General features: G+C 49.7%; 1 long non-coding RNA gene across 1 annotated transcript in view; it reads right to left on the bottom strand.

Moving 5' to 3' along the window:
• Positions 1-2,867, bottom strand: part of LOC116891950 — a 28,908-nt gene extending 26,041 nt beyond the window's left edge. The window contains exon 1 of the long non-coding RNA XR_004386874.1: positions 2,661-2,867. This is a non-coding gene — a long non-coding RNA (uncharacterized LOC116891950). The remainder of the gene's footprint in view (positions 1-2,660) is intronic.
• Between the last annotated feature and the right edge of the window lie 11,544 nt (positions 2,868-14,411).

The raw sequence follows: 14,411 nt of genomic DNA, 5'->3' as shown, positions 1-14,411 counted from the left end.
CTATGGACCAGTCAAGAGCTGTTGGTTGGAGAAAGAATGGAAAAAAAGCAAGGTTGACCAGATCAAAAGAAGGAACTGGTGAGGGAGAAAACAATAGACTGATTTAAATATGGGGGGTGGAAATGGGCTGATAGAGAGACACGCCATGTACAAGAGGTTCAAGGAATACTGACAGAGGGTGGAAATGGATCCGCTTTGCTCCTGATTTCACTCTGAGACAGGAGCACAGGCTGCCACACAGCCCGAGGTCTTCCTAACTACTGGAAACCGTGAGAAAAGGGGGCCTGACCTTTGAAGGTCAAACCCATGGGTAAGTCTGAGTGAAGTGTACTGCCAGCCTGTGGGGGGTGTCACGGAAACAGTTATTGTGCTATCAAAGGGGATGTCTTCTCAGCACTCTGTCAGAGCCCTTCACCACACAGAGCACCTCTTTCTATGGTTCTGTGATTGCATGGAGGTTGAGTGACATCATCACAACACCGCTGCTCCAGCTAGTGCGCAAAATGCCCCGGGGAGCCTTACAAAAGTGAAGATTCTGAGTCAACAGCTCTGGGATGGGCCAGGGAAAGTCTGTGGACCACACATTGCAGAGGGAGGTCAGAACTTATCAGTGACAGCAGGTGGAATCAAGTGACTTGTCAAAGACACCAGGTGACTACAAAGTAGCTTAGAGAACTAGGAAGTATTCCAGCAAAGAACAGATGAGCAGAATCAGAAAGACTGCCTCAGGAATGGCTCTCTGGAACAGTATGAGACAAGTGTCTATGTGTCGGTCACTCAGGGCTCTCTGAAGTTTTGACTTTAGTTCTCAGAATCCAGTCTTCAAAGTGTATGAACTGGGCTGTGTGCATCCTCCAGAATGCAGTGTGGTGTCATACCAGTCTGTCCCCACAGCCCTTCACTGCCTGGGTGACTTAGAATCTCAAAGTCTTAGCATGTACCTGGGAGTCCATAGTGTCCCAAAGCATCAGGCATACAAAACGGCTGCTGTCTGTTCGTTAAAGCTATTAGATGATCAGTAAACATCCTTCTTTACAAAGATGAATTTCCTAATGAATATGTCCTTGACCTGAAGTGCTCTTCCTCAAGTCGAGAGCCTCCAAAACATATGTCAAATACGATCCTATTTTGTGGAAAAAGACTGTCTGTTGTCACCCAGAGTGTGACCTGAGAAATGCTTTGGAATTTAAGAGACTATTGTTTCCTAAGAAAATGTCTTTAAATTTAAATTTTTAAGAAAGAGATTGATGTTTCTAGAAAGTAACTCATCAGATCCCACTCTATTCTAAAAGCAAACACACTAACCTCCGAGCAGTGTTGACTACCACTGAAACTTGCTGTGACCCAGAACAGCCAATGTACAGGTAGGAAAGAAGGCAGGCCACCCAACAGAACACCTGAACCACAGCTCAGCTCTCAGACACTGAGGGAGGGCTGAGTACCACAGCCCACCCTGGGCTTCACCCCCTGTACAAGAAAGAAACAGTCGGAGAATACCCTGGGCTAGGGCCGGTCCCAAATACCACTAGCCAGTGAGGACCGCACCTGGGGAAACTGAGACACAACGCTTCTGACCTTTTCATCAAGGAAAAACCTGGTCAGTTCTCTCTGTAGTCTGCCCAGTGAGAGAGTCCGGAGATTTCCACTACACTGCCTGAGGCCACTGTGTTTTAATGAGAAGAACACCCGTTTCCTCTCAAGGCCGTCAGCGGTCTGAATCCCCAGCCCCCAAACATACTGCAGCTTGACCAGCTGCTACTGTGGGCACAAAAGGGTGACCTTGACTTGAAGTTAGCCCCCAACTTGCTAGACAACTCCACCACTTTCTGGGCCCCACGGTATGAATGAGCATCGTTGGAGGTGAGAGGTAGTGTTGTAGTAATTAACTTATTGGACTCGTTAGAGAAATTAAAATCACTGTCGCGACTAACTTATAGAAGGTATCCAAAGACTCTTAGATTTTCTTTCTCTGGAAAACAAATTTATTAAAGAGTGCTGTAGAGGCTGTAGCGAATTCCTGCTTGAGATGCCCTTGGTCTATGTTGCGTTTTGAAGACCACCCCCTTCCCAGTCTTACGCCTTTGTGGCTGCCTCATCTCCTCTCTCCACCCTTGCGTCTCGGGGTACCCCACCCCCAAAACTTTCCAACACTGTTCTGTAAGGGTTCTTTCAAATAGCATTCCCAGGGTAGGGGGTCATCCTGCGCGATCGCATCTTTCTGGGTCTCAGCTGCAAATCGCCTCCAGGTATCGGGGGAACTACCCCTCCCCGCGCCCCGGGCCTGTCATTCTGACAGCAGGAGTCGGGTGCTTTCGGCACTCTGCGGGCACAGCCCTCCGGGGCCTCCTGGACTGCGGAGCTCACGACCGCAATGCAGACCCGGGTCCTCCAGCGCTACCAGCACAGCTTTCCTCCGCGGCCCCAGGAGCTGCGGGGTCCGCGCTCCTCTCGTGCCCTGCGCGCCCGGCGGCTTCCCCAGTGAGCGCGGGTCCCCAGCCCCGGTCCAGAGCGCTCCGGACGTCTCTGCCTTCCCCTCCCCCTGCGAACTGGCCCCGGGGGTGGGGTTTCCCTGTGCGCTCGCCCCCACCCCTCGTTTGTGCCCTCCCCTCCCCCGCCCGCCCCTATGTATGTGTCACCGCGCACCATTCCCGCCCACCTACCTCCCCGCGGTGCCAGAGGGGCTCACAGAGCTGAGGACGCGTGCAGTACCGCTCAAGGTCCCTCACTCTCCGCGGCTAGCATCTGACGCAGGTGCCGAGGGAGCTCGGGGCACCTTTCTGTGTCCCTTCCCTCCATCGACCCTGCTCCGAAACCCAGCCAGCCAGCTACCACTGCGGCCACCGCCCGAGGGGACTTGCGGAGAAGACGCCGGCGGGAGGAGGGCTTCGCAGCCCCCACCCCCACCCCCACCCCCGGCCCAGAGCATCCCTGCTGCAGCGCAGCAAGACCCGGGGCTGCCAGCCCCCAGGAATCCCTAGCTGCTTAGCAGGGATAACGGACTGAAGTTCTTGGAGGAGCGAGTTCAACTCTTCAAGGTAAAGAAAGGGCTCCTTCTCTCCAGAGGAGCTCTGTCCCAGGGCATCTGGGAATGCTGCTGAGGACGCGCGCCTAAGTGCTGGGGGTGGCGTGCCTTGGTGCCCACATTGGGTATGTGTGTTGGGGACTCAGGACCTTAGCTGCATGCCCATGGAAGTTGAGCAAACTCAACTGCTGCCCCGACTCAAAGTGAATGGGAACACGTGGAGGGGCTCCTGCTCAGAGCACACAGAATTAAGAAAGACCAGAGCTTTTTCAAGTTTAAAGTACGGGGGCGCTAAACTGAAGTGTAGAGCGAGAAACAGTTTTAAAGCCAAGGAAATGTGTGTTCAAACCCCACTCCCCGCCCCCCCCAACCCCTCGTTCCTCTGGGCGCTCCATGAGGCTTTCATATTCTCTTGGGAAGGCCAACTGATCAGAGAATCAACAAAATTATGTCGACAGCGGGTCAGATAGGCAGTGAACACCTGAGAAAGGATGAGAAAACTCGTGGGTCCCATTTGGCAGGGATCTCAGGGCACTCAAGGGGGTGGGAAAGAGGAGGGAAGAGATTCGCTGAACCTAGGACAGGGTTACTGCTCCCAGAAGAGATCAGGCGATTGTCAAGGTGGAAAGAGGCAAGGTGGCGGGTGCATGACTGTCCCTAAGTTTTTCCACTTCTGGGCTTCTCTGCAACCCTTCCAATACCAGGGCTGGGTGGGAGGATGACAGCGTGTCAGTAAGCTGTGGGCGTGGAGGGTTGTCTGCTTCAGGCAGAAGGATCCCGCCCAAATTTTTCGAACATGCTGCTGCCCGCAATCCGGAGCTGGGCTCTGGAGAGGGCATTCACTAGTTATGGGTTGGGGAAAGATGAGGAGAGGGTAGTATGAGAAAAAATATGGTCAACATGCAGAACGGAGCATGTCAGGTCTCGGAGGTCTGGTGGGTGTGTTAATTCCAGCTCTGTGGGGTGGAGAGTGGTAGCATGAGGCAACGAATCCTGAAGATCTTATGTGAGGTAGCTTACCTTGGTGCTTCTGCCTCTGGGTGTTGCAGTGGGCTGGTATCTGCAACTCTAGACCCTGAAAAGCACCTATGGCGTTCCCCCTAGGGAAGGGAACCTAAAACATGCAATGGGGTTTTACAGGTCATTGATTTGGGGACAGAGACAAGATTAGGGTCTAGATCTTTGAAGCTGAAGTCAGTGCCTCTGCCCATTTAAGGGAAGATAATTCTCCACTCTAGTCTTCTCTCTTCCTTACTTCTGGTTACCATGACAAGGAGTCATCTAGTTGACTGTTTATCCTGACCAGGCTAGTTGGGGGACTTTGAAGGTAGTTGGCCAGCCAGTCACCAAGCCCAAGGAGATTCTACTCACCTAAAGAAAACATTACAAAATGAGCGGCCCCTCCCTCCAGCCCCATTTAAAACATTTTAGATGAAGGAGTTACCGAAGAGGATGAAAAAAGATCTCTCTTGGAAATGCTGGGATTCCTGAAGTCCTGTTGAATTTAAATATAATTATGTGGTATTTCTAGAGCCAGGACTGGTTTCTTCATTTCTTGTGTATTTTCTCCAGAGTACCACTCAGAGGAGGCCAGACTCTGGGCTCTCTGTGGTGGCTCAAGAGGCACCCGGTAAATGGCTGAGAAGACCCCAGCAAAGGGCCAGTACCCACCCACCACCACCACAAGTACTTGGGGAATATTTTTAGTTCTTCGTTTTAGGATTAAGTAATTGTGCTTTTTCTTAAATTGTCCCATGAAGAGCATACTTAATCATGTTCACACTGAGACTCATGTCTGAAAGCTACCATTACCCCTGGATGCTCAGGGTACCCTGAATGCCACCCCTTGCATCCCAGCACTACTCTACCCTAGCACGTAAAGGTGACCCAGGTCCCAAGCAGCTAAAGGGGTTCCAAGAGGTAACTCCTCACATCCCAAGTTGGTGGGGCAGCAGAGTAGCATCTGAACCCAGACACTTAATGTCGCATGAGTTGTTGAGGTCCTGAGCTGCCCTGGGGCTCACTTCCATGTCTCTAAAAAGAATCAGAAGGGGAGACCTGCAGGAGAAGATTTCTTCAAAAAATAAAGGACACACTGTGGGTGCCTTTTCAAATCCTCTACAGACCTTACTTAGTTCTTCTCCTTTACTGGGACTCAAATCATAAATTCTTGGTAGTGCCAGCTTTGACCATTCTTAGAGACTGTGTGTCTCGGGTTTTGGTGTGGATTTTTAATGATACCTTTTAGAACTGGATCCTTCCCAGGCCCTGCTGGTTGGGTATCAGGGGCGCCTTGGCTGAGCCTAGAGAAGCCCACAGACTTTGGCTTGGAGTGTCACTGTGAGTCCATGACAGACTGCAAGATTTATCCATCCTCAGACTGACAGCAGGTCAGCGGAGGCTTGAATGGAATAGTAGATAATATCACAGAGCCTCCCATGGAGTAAGGACACGTATTGTTTTTGGAGACTTTTGTTTCTATTGGACACTTGGCAATGCTCTGTGTGTGGGGGGGTGTTTATTCATAATTATGCATATATGCAAATAGACATACATTTTATATTTGCATGATGTGTTTCTAATTGCAAGTTACAGTCCATAAAAACTTGGAAGCTATCAGTTGCAGTCCACTGTGATGGCACACACACATCATTTGGAGATCTAAAGCCAGCCTGGGATACATAGTATGTTCAAGGCAAGCCTGAGCTACATTATGAGAGCCTTTGTCAAAAATTAAGGGCTACAAATGTAACTCAAAAACAGAAAGAAAAGGGGAGAGCAAAAAGACCCAGGTGGCAGGCTCTGGAGTGTCCTTGCTGCAACTGCACCAACACCTGGCCAGACTAGGGGCAGCTGGAGGCAGAACCTGAGGGGTGGGAGGAGAGGCAAGAACAAGTTCAATAAAGAGAAGACTCTATTCCCTTTACTCCCTTGGTTCCTCTCCAACCAAGACTGGAAGACAGCCTTGTATATATGAATACAGGTAAGTGCTGTCTCCAGAAGTGGGATGCCCTGTAGATGCACATCTTAGATACAGGGCTGTTTCTTTCCTGCTGTCAGGGAGTCACAGAACTGGGGACCTGTGTCCCTGGAATAAAAAAGGACGATTGATGTAGAGGTTCCTTTAAGGATGGCGCTCTCCTTCCTGGAGAGCCTGTTAGAACAGTCTGGAGAAAGGTGGGGGAAGCCGGAGAGAGAGTGCAGGCCAGGCAAGAAGAGGACCGGACCAGAGAGGAAATTTGTAGGGAAACCGGTAAAACGGTTCCTTTTTTTCAAAAAGTTGAATCCAGGGCAAGAACGGAAATGGTTGAGTTTACTTTGAAAAACTCAGAGCCTCCTTGTATGCAGCTCTGTGTGTGTGTGTGTGTGTGTGTGTGTGTGTGTGTGTGTGTGTCTGTGTGTGTGTGTGTGTATGTTGGAGGGCTGGCCCTGTGGGCTGGCTGGAGTGTGTGAAGGCAGCTCTGCTCCCTCAATGGCCTTACAGTGTACCCTAAAGAAGCTTTTTGTTAAACTCCTGAATAGGTGGACTGGGGGATGTGAGGCTGGACATCTCGAATTGGCTATTTACTTACCTTTGAGGCTCCCTGTGTTTCCTTTTAAGACATCCACCCAGAAAAGGAGTCATGTCTCTTGGGGGGGTCCTCTATAGGGAGAGGGGGCTGATGCTTCTGTAATTGATTTGACTTGAGAAACAAGAAGAGGAAAGAGACAGAGCTGGGCAAGTTCTGCAGTGCCTGGGGAAAACCCATCTTTAGCCTTCTGGTCTCTCTGGCTATCCACAAACCATGAATGCCCAGGGTCTTCAAGGCCTGTAATGAGCCTCTTTTAAGAGATTGCCAAGACTTAGGGAGGGAAAGGACTGAACCTGGGTCACTCCAGCCCACACTTGTGAGGATCTGTATAGGAACCCAGAGCATCAGAATTTTATCTAGAACATTCCACAGCCACCACCACCATTCATTCATTCACCAGTACTTGCTACATATTGGGCTCTGTATGTAGCTGACCCTGCCCTCTCTTCCTCACATCTAATGGGAGCTGGAGCTGTTATCAACTTGACCCTGGCTCCTCATTTCTATAAAAGAATGACTCTCAACTGGCAGCTATGCTCACCCTGCCTGAGCATGCCTAAAGACATTTTTCTGTTGTCACTATTTGAAAGGCTACCCACATGCTGTGAAGAAAGGCCAGCGAATTTGCCAAACAGTTTTGAATGTACAGAATGCCCCCCAACACACACACACACACACACACACAGAGAGAGAGAGAGAGAGAGAGAGAGAGAGAGAGAGAGAGAGAATCCAAAATGTCATTAGTACCAAACCTGAAAGAGGAAAATGGCTCTGAACCTTTATTCAGTCCCAGCAAGAGATGGGGTCTGGGTAGCAGCCAATAGCAGGCTGCAAATAGGGAGTGAGGAGAAGGTGGGGTCTCAGTGGCCCAATGGAAAGAGCATGGCCCATGTGAGAGTTGAAATCTTGTTTGTGTACCTGCAGAAATGTGTTTACCCGTGTGACCCTGTTTTTGCATCTTTGAAATGGACCTGTGGGTCCAAGATAAAGCAAATAAAAATGCTGACACAAGGTAGACCTTCAGTAAAATCTTAGGCGTTTATTAACTTCGAGGCTTTTCAAGGTCCTGCTAGGGAAAGGTGCGACATCAGCAGGTGAGAACGAGTGATCTCCAAGCCAAAGGAGGTTTCTGTTTGGGACTGGTTGCCATAGCAATGTTTTCTGCTGGGGAAGGGGAGGGTGTGTGGGATCAGCACCTCCCTCACACACAGCTCAGTGAACTATGGCTTGAAGAAAAAGCCAGAGGTGTCTAGGGTCAGCAGTAGAAGCATGCCCAGACTTGGAGTCACCAGACACTAGCTCTGTGTGACAGAAGTAGCTTCACCTCTCTGAGCCTTGTCTTACTTATCTGTAAAATGGAGACCCCCCCAAAAGAAGCCACTGTCTATGAAATCCCTTATAGAGTTGCTGGGAAGCCAAGGCATGGATTTTTATATGTCTGTGTCTAACTCAATTCAAGGTATACATGATAGTCTAGGTGACTGAATGAATTGAGTGAATGAATGAATGAATGAATGAGCACATGAGCAAACAGACTACTACACTTTAAAATTCCTTTTTGATAAAGAGAAGACCCATAACACCTAGATGGACAACCTTCACTTGCATGGATTCTTCCTCTCTTGCTCCCCCACCCTCTTACCCCACCTCCCACCCTCCCACAAAAAGGCAGCTTTTGATATCCCTTAAGTTCTGTCTCTCTACTTCTCCGGAAGGCAGCGCCCTCTAGAGCTCAGAGAAGATACAGAAGTTGGATCCCTGTGGGGAGTGAGCTGGTCAGGGAGGGAGGCAACAGGACTGAGGCCAGCCCAGCTCTGGAGATGAAAACTGAACAGGAACCAGAAACTCCTTGCAAGCCTATCCAAGCCTCTACTTTGAGGAAAAAAACCTAACTGAAAGCTACTAGACAAAGGGATGGATTTTTCACAGCTCAGCCAGTGTTCCTGGACTTGCATTTTATAGGGTCATAAGACATTTAAGCAGAAAGGTTTTAGTATTGGCCATCTCCCCTTAAGTAAGCTGTCAGAGAGTGTAGGTGGAAGGGGGCACTTGAAGGAAGGAGAGTTTCTCTCAGCATCGCCTCAGCTTAAACAGCTTTCTGAGTCCTCTCAGGCCACTCCCTAAGCCACCAGAAAGGCAGTGTCATGGTGAGGGGAGAGGGGGGTTATCATTAAAGCACTGTGTCATCCTATCAGAACTCAGTCATAGCTGGGTGTGGTGTCACAGGTCTATAGTCCCAGCTCTCAAGAGTCTAAGCCCAAGAGGATCTTGAGTTTGAAGTCAGCCTGGACTAGATAGCAAGATCTTGTCTTTTTAAAAATGATAATAGCTCAATTGCTAGAGCACGTGCCTGGCATCGTGACATCCTGGGTTCCACTGAGTACCGCAGTATATACCCGTAATCCAAACACTCAGCGGGAGGAGGATCTGGTGTTAAAGATCTTCCTCAGCTACACAGCGAATCTGAGAGCAACTTGGGCTACGTGATTCCCTATCTCAGATAATCAAGGTGTATGGAAAAGAATCTAACAGACAGTCCCGGGCCACCTACCACCCATCATCCACCCTTGGCTCACCTTCTGGCTCTGTCCTCCATATCCTGCTTGGCTCCAGGGCCACACTTAGGAGTAAAGCCTTTTATGAGAGAAGTGTACAAACAGCATCCCAGGTTCTTACCTGTCCTAGAGAGCATGTCCCAGCCACCACCCTAGTCCTATGGAAGATGGTTTTCCCAGAGCCTGAACTGTCGGCCTGTCATTCTTCATCATGTCACCCCACCTCCATTCTGATCTTCCAAGCTAGGGTTGCCTCACTTCCCGACCTTCCTACCTCTGCCTCTATATATATAGATGGCCAAGGGGACCAGCTAGGCTTTGGAATGACTTTGAAACTTGCAGGATGTTGTCCAACTTGACCAGACACTGAAAAAGAACTGTTGTAGAGAGGAGGGTAGCCTTCAGATTGGAAATTAGAGCCATCTAAGAAGCTAGTGAACATTGTAGATGGCAAGTCAGCCTCCTCTGTGGGATGAGGGACGGAGACAGGAATCTGATTTTCTGGGGATTCCCCTAGCCTGAGCCTCTCCTTGAGAGGTTAGTGGCTCATGCTGCAGCTCTGCTCTGCAGGGGAAGGGGGGTCAAGAAGGCTCCACACGCCCCCACCCCCCTATGCCTGAAACAAGGCCTTGCTTCCAGAACACAGCTGTTCTTGACCTTGGATAAAGTGAGTACTTTTGTCCCTGGTGGAAAAACCAAGTTCCCTGCCCTCCCCCCAAATAACAGCTTCTAAAAAAAAACATACCTTCAAGGACAATAGACAGTGTTAAAATGGGGTGCCATCTCTTAGGGACACTGAGGAATTAAGCAAGTCCTTTCCAGTGGACTGGATTCTCCTTGAAGTCTCACAAGCAGAATGCATCCAGCTAGGAGCGCTTTCTCCCTACAGCAGACTGAGAGACTCGGCCTAGAGAGATGCTGATCAGGCAGGTCTGTGGAAGGAAAGGCTGCTGCACTGGAGCCCGGGGACAGACCAGAGAAGAGGCAGGCCCAGCAGGTTGCCTAAAAATCCCGTCTCCTGCAGCTGAGAGCATAGCTCCATTGGCACAGTGCTTGTCTAGCATGCACAGAGCCCTGGGTTTAATAGTGAGTGCATACTTATAATCCCACCCAATCAGAGGCGGAAGCCCGGAACTTCAAGGTGACCCTTGGTTACATAATGAGGTCCTTGGTCACATAATGAGGCTACATAAGACCCTTTCTCAAAAATGGAAACAAATAAAAATTCTCAGCCTTCTCCCATCACCAGCCAGAAGCCCTTTCCACCCTCCCGCGGACTGGGTTCAGTCCATCTTCCCATCAGCCACCTTCCGTTTAAGGGTCTGTGTGACTACACTCTCCCTTGGCTCTCTTGCCACTGTTGCTCACTGCACCAAAGGGAGGCTGTTTGTTGTTCGTGGGTGGAAGGTGGAGTGGGAGCCTCAGGCCAGTCCTGCTGCAGAACTGAACTCCTTCGAAGCCTCCTAACTAAGGCAGAACCCTGTGTGCTCCAGCTCCCTCTCAGGCCATATGTCTGTAGATGGCACCCAGGGTGTGCCTCCGGAGTCCAGTAAGGAGCTGTCCTGTCAGCACTTGCCTCTACCACCCCATGAATAACGTCACCTTCACCCAGGGCCCACAGAGTCCAGCCAGGAGCTGCCACCACATCTCAAGGCATCTTTATCCTCCCCAGTAGCCTCACCCTGGGATGCTCACTTGGTTCCTCCAAACCAACCCACATTGGCTTCTGGGCAAGTCTTAATATCTTAGCAGAGGGAGTCAGTCCTCCATTCCTCTAGGACCTGGCTACTACCAGAGCCAAACTAGGAAGATGCTCCTCTGACATCTACATAAGGTTCTAGCAATGTGTGGTGGCTAAAAAGAATAACCAATGCACTAAAAGCCCTCTGTGGAACGGTCTACCCTTAGATTTATGCAGCAACCAAATGTCACGACCCCTTCTCAGCACCACATTGCAGAAGCTCCCAAAAGACCCAAGAGTGGTCCTGTCATACTTTCTGACTTAGTTAGAGTTTTATTGCTGTGAAGAGACACCATGACCAAGGCAACTCTTATGAAGGAAAACATTTAAACTGAGGTTGGCTTACAGTTTTCACAGGTTCAGTCCATTATCATCGTGGCAGGAAGCATGGCAATGTGCAGGCAGACATAGTGCTGGAGGAGTTGAGAGATCTACATCTTGATCCGTAGATAGCCAGGAGTAGGTGTTCTTCCTCACTGAGCAGAGCTTGATCACTAGGAGACCTCAAGCCCACCCCCACAGTGACTCACTTCCTCCAAGGCCACACCTCTATTAGTGCCACTCCCTATGGGTCAAGCATATTCAAACTACCATGAATGGAGTCAGACCAAATCCTTGTCTGCAGCTCCTGGGCCCTGGGGAGCTGGTGTAAAGACAGGTCTACTAGGTCTATTTCCCCATGGCTCAGTGGCTCTGGGCTCCCACCTCTGTCCTCAGGGCTTTGCCCTTTCTGTTATGCAGCCTACAGGCTCTGCCCACCTGGTTATTCATGTTCACATGTTGCTTTGATTTTGTCCATCCCATTGAAAGAACACAAATATTCCTGTAGCTCTCATACCTGGCTACTTTTCTGTTGTGGCTTTTGTAGCTGGTCACTTTCTGCAAGTTTCTCTGATGACTCTGTCCCCTTCCCTACCCCTGTCATATGAAGAACAAAGACCCTCAACCTGGTACCCTTTAAACTGTGCTCCAGGGAGCCTGCTGTGGGGAGAGGCCTATGACTCCCCCACATGAATCACAGAGGTGCATGGAGAGGGATTCAGTTTTCTGTCTTTTGAAACCCACCAATAAGATCTGTTCTAATCTTGTAATAGATAAGAAAACTAGGACCCAGAAAAGATTGTTTCCCCAGACTAGCCACAGCTCAAGGACTCTACACAGTCAACCGGGCTCACTCTGCCATCAGTGGAGGATAACAATGATCCAAAGAAAGGAGGAATGGCCACCTCCTTACTCCAGCAGTCTTCTTCCCAGATCTCCTTAGCAGCTCCTACAGACTCAGCAACATGGGGACCAGCTGTTCTAAGGGATCATTTCTAGATTGTCACTGCCTCTGGGGCTCAGGCAAGCCACAAGTGCCATGGATCATCTTTCCTTTGGTAGTTTTTTTCAGTCTTGTGACTTCAGGGTTCCTGTGCCATGTAGACGTGGCAGATAGGAAGCAGGCTGGGTTCTGAGGCTAGGAAGGAGATAGAACATGGCTGCCCAGCCCCTCCAAGTTCAGCATTGATGATTCCATAGATGCCAAAGAGCCTTGCTTTTCACGTCTTTACTGAGGTATGCCCCATGTCCCCCTCCAGCTTCATCCATATCCATCTCCAAGCTCCACCCCGGGGTCTCCTGGAGCCACAGCATCATCTTGTCATCTTTCAGTTGAGATAGACTCTAGTTTTATTGGCAGCTCCCTTCTTGATGAGTTTACAAAAGATGCCTCGAGGTCACTGTCACCCAAACACGAATGGTTAGAGAGGTCCCAAGCCCAGCATAGCCTCTGCCAACGGACGTATTCCACCATACCCGAAGCTCCTTGTCTGTTTCCCTTAGGGCTTTGGTGCTGTGAAGAGATACCATAACTGTAGCAACTCCTAGAAGGAAAAACTAAAAATGGGGGCTGGCAGGAAGCAGGGCAGCATGCAGGCAGACATGGTGCTGGAGAGATAGTTGAGAGTTCTCTACTGGATCCACGGGCAGCAGGAAGTAACAGAGACATTGGGCCAGCCTTGAGCTCCTGAGACCTCAAAGCCTGTCCCCAGTGACACAGCTCCTCCAACAGAGCCACACCCACTTCAACAAGCCACACTACCTAATAGTGCCACCCTCCATGGGCCTATGAGGACCACTTTTATTCAAACCACCACATTTTCTATGAATCGGGTATAATCCGTTGCCCCCTGAGGTTGAGTAGTAGGGTAAAGTGAGGTGATACAGCTAAGCCATGTGCTCCACAAAGTAGATGCTCTCCAAGCACCAGCTGCTGTTAACCCTGAAGAGCCCAGCCGCGTGCCTGGCATCTCAGAGCACGGCTGTCTTCAATGGTCCAAGCTGAAACTGCTTTCCTGTCCACTCAGGCTCTTAGGTCTGATGTTTAGCCATCTTAGAATGAGAGCAGAAGGGCTATTTGCATTATACCAACCCAGAGCTAGCTGGGAACAATGGAGGTGGAAAAACAGTCTCGCTCTGTCACAGGCTAGTAACTACAGCAGGTCTTGTACCCAGGCTCCCTACATTTTGTAGCTCCAGAGGGTTCTGCTGCAGTAGCAGCTGGAATGGTCCAGTGAGCAACTTTTACAGCCTTCCCCCTCAGCCCTGACGATCCTTCACCCCTTCAGCCATTCTCTTAGGAGTGTGCTGCGGATGCTGTAAACGATGGGCTATGGAGAACTTCAGTGTAGGTGTTGTCGCTGCCGTGGTCAGCATGGCTGTGCCATCGGGAAGGGAAAAGGGAGTGACAAGGGATTAGTGTCATTCTGGGGTTGCCTCCAGCCCCCCAGATCATTCCTTGTTTTTCTCCATTCTCTTCTCCAGGGACTGGGTATAAGAGGATTCTGAATCTCCCAGGAGAACAGTTAGTGACTTTTCTTAAGTTGAGGCAGCTGAGCATAGCTTTTCCTCTAACCAACACCATGCCCTATGCAAACCCCAGGGACAGGGGAGACTCTGAACCCAGATAAGACGGAAACCAGAAGGAATCCAGGGCTTAGATTCTAGAGTTTTTCCTATAGAACCCAGGGTATCTTTCTCTCTGTTTCTACAGAGAGTGACAAAGAATTGGGAAGGCTCCACAAAAGCCTGAGGGTTAGGGAGCCCATCTAAGAAAGTCTCAAAGATTGTGTTCTAGCAGCAGAACTGACATAAAGTTTCAGAAAGAGCACCAAGAAAACTCCAAAGACCAGAAAGTTTTGTCTTCACTAAGAAAAGAAAGACAATAGAGTAGATAAAATATAAAAAAACAAAAAACAAAAAACACAGCACAACCCCCCAATCTAAGTGATCCTAAACTCAACCGCCAAATGAGAGGGGGCTATCGCCTCATGAAGCAAGGTTTAAATCAGTTCCAGGAGTGTGATCAAAAGTTGTCCCTCCTGTTCATTCCCTAGAGTTGCATAACAGCATGCCACAAAGTTTGACAATTTAAATGACAAAATGTTATCTCATAGTTATGAGACCTAGATGGCCTAGGTCAAAGTCAAGAATGGACATACTCCTTCTGAGGTAAGCCCTCCAGTGCTCTTCTGAGCTCA

Source organism: Rattus rattus, chromosome 2, assembly GCF_011064425.1.
Source record: "Rattus rattus isolate New Zealand chromosome 2, Rrattus_CSIRO_v1, whole genome shotgun sequence".
Classification (NCBI taxonomy): domain Eukaryota; kingdom Metazoa; phylum Chordata; class Mammalia; order Rodentia; family Muridae; genus Rattus; species Rattus rattus.
Note: the sequence above shows the minus strand (reverse complement) of the source record. Positions and strands in the feature narration are given on the sequence as shown.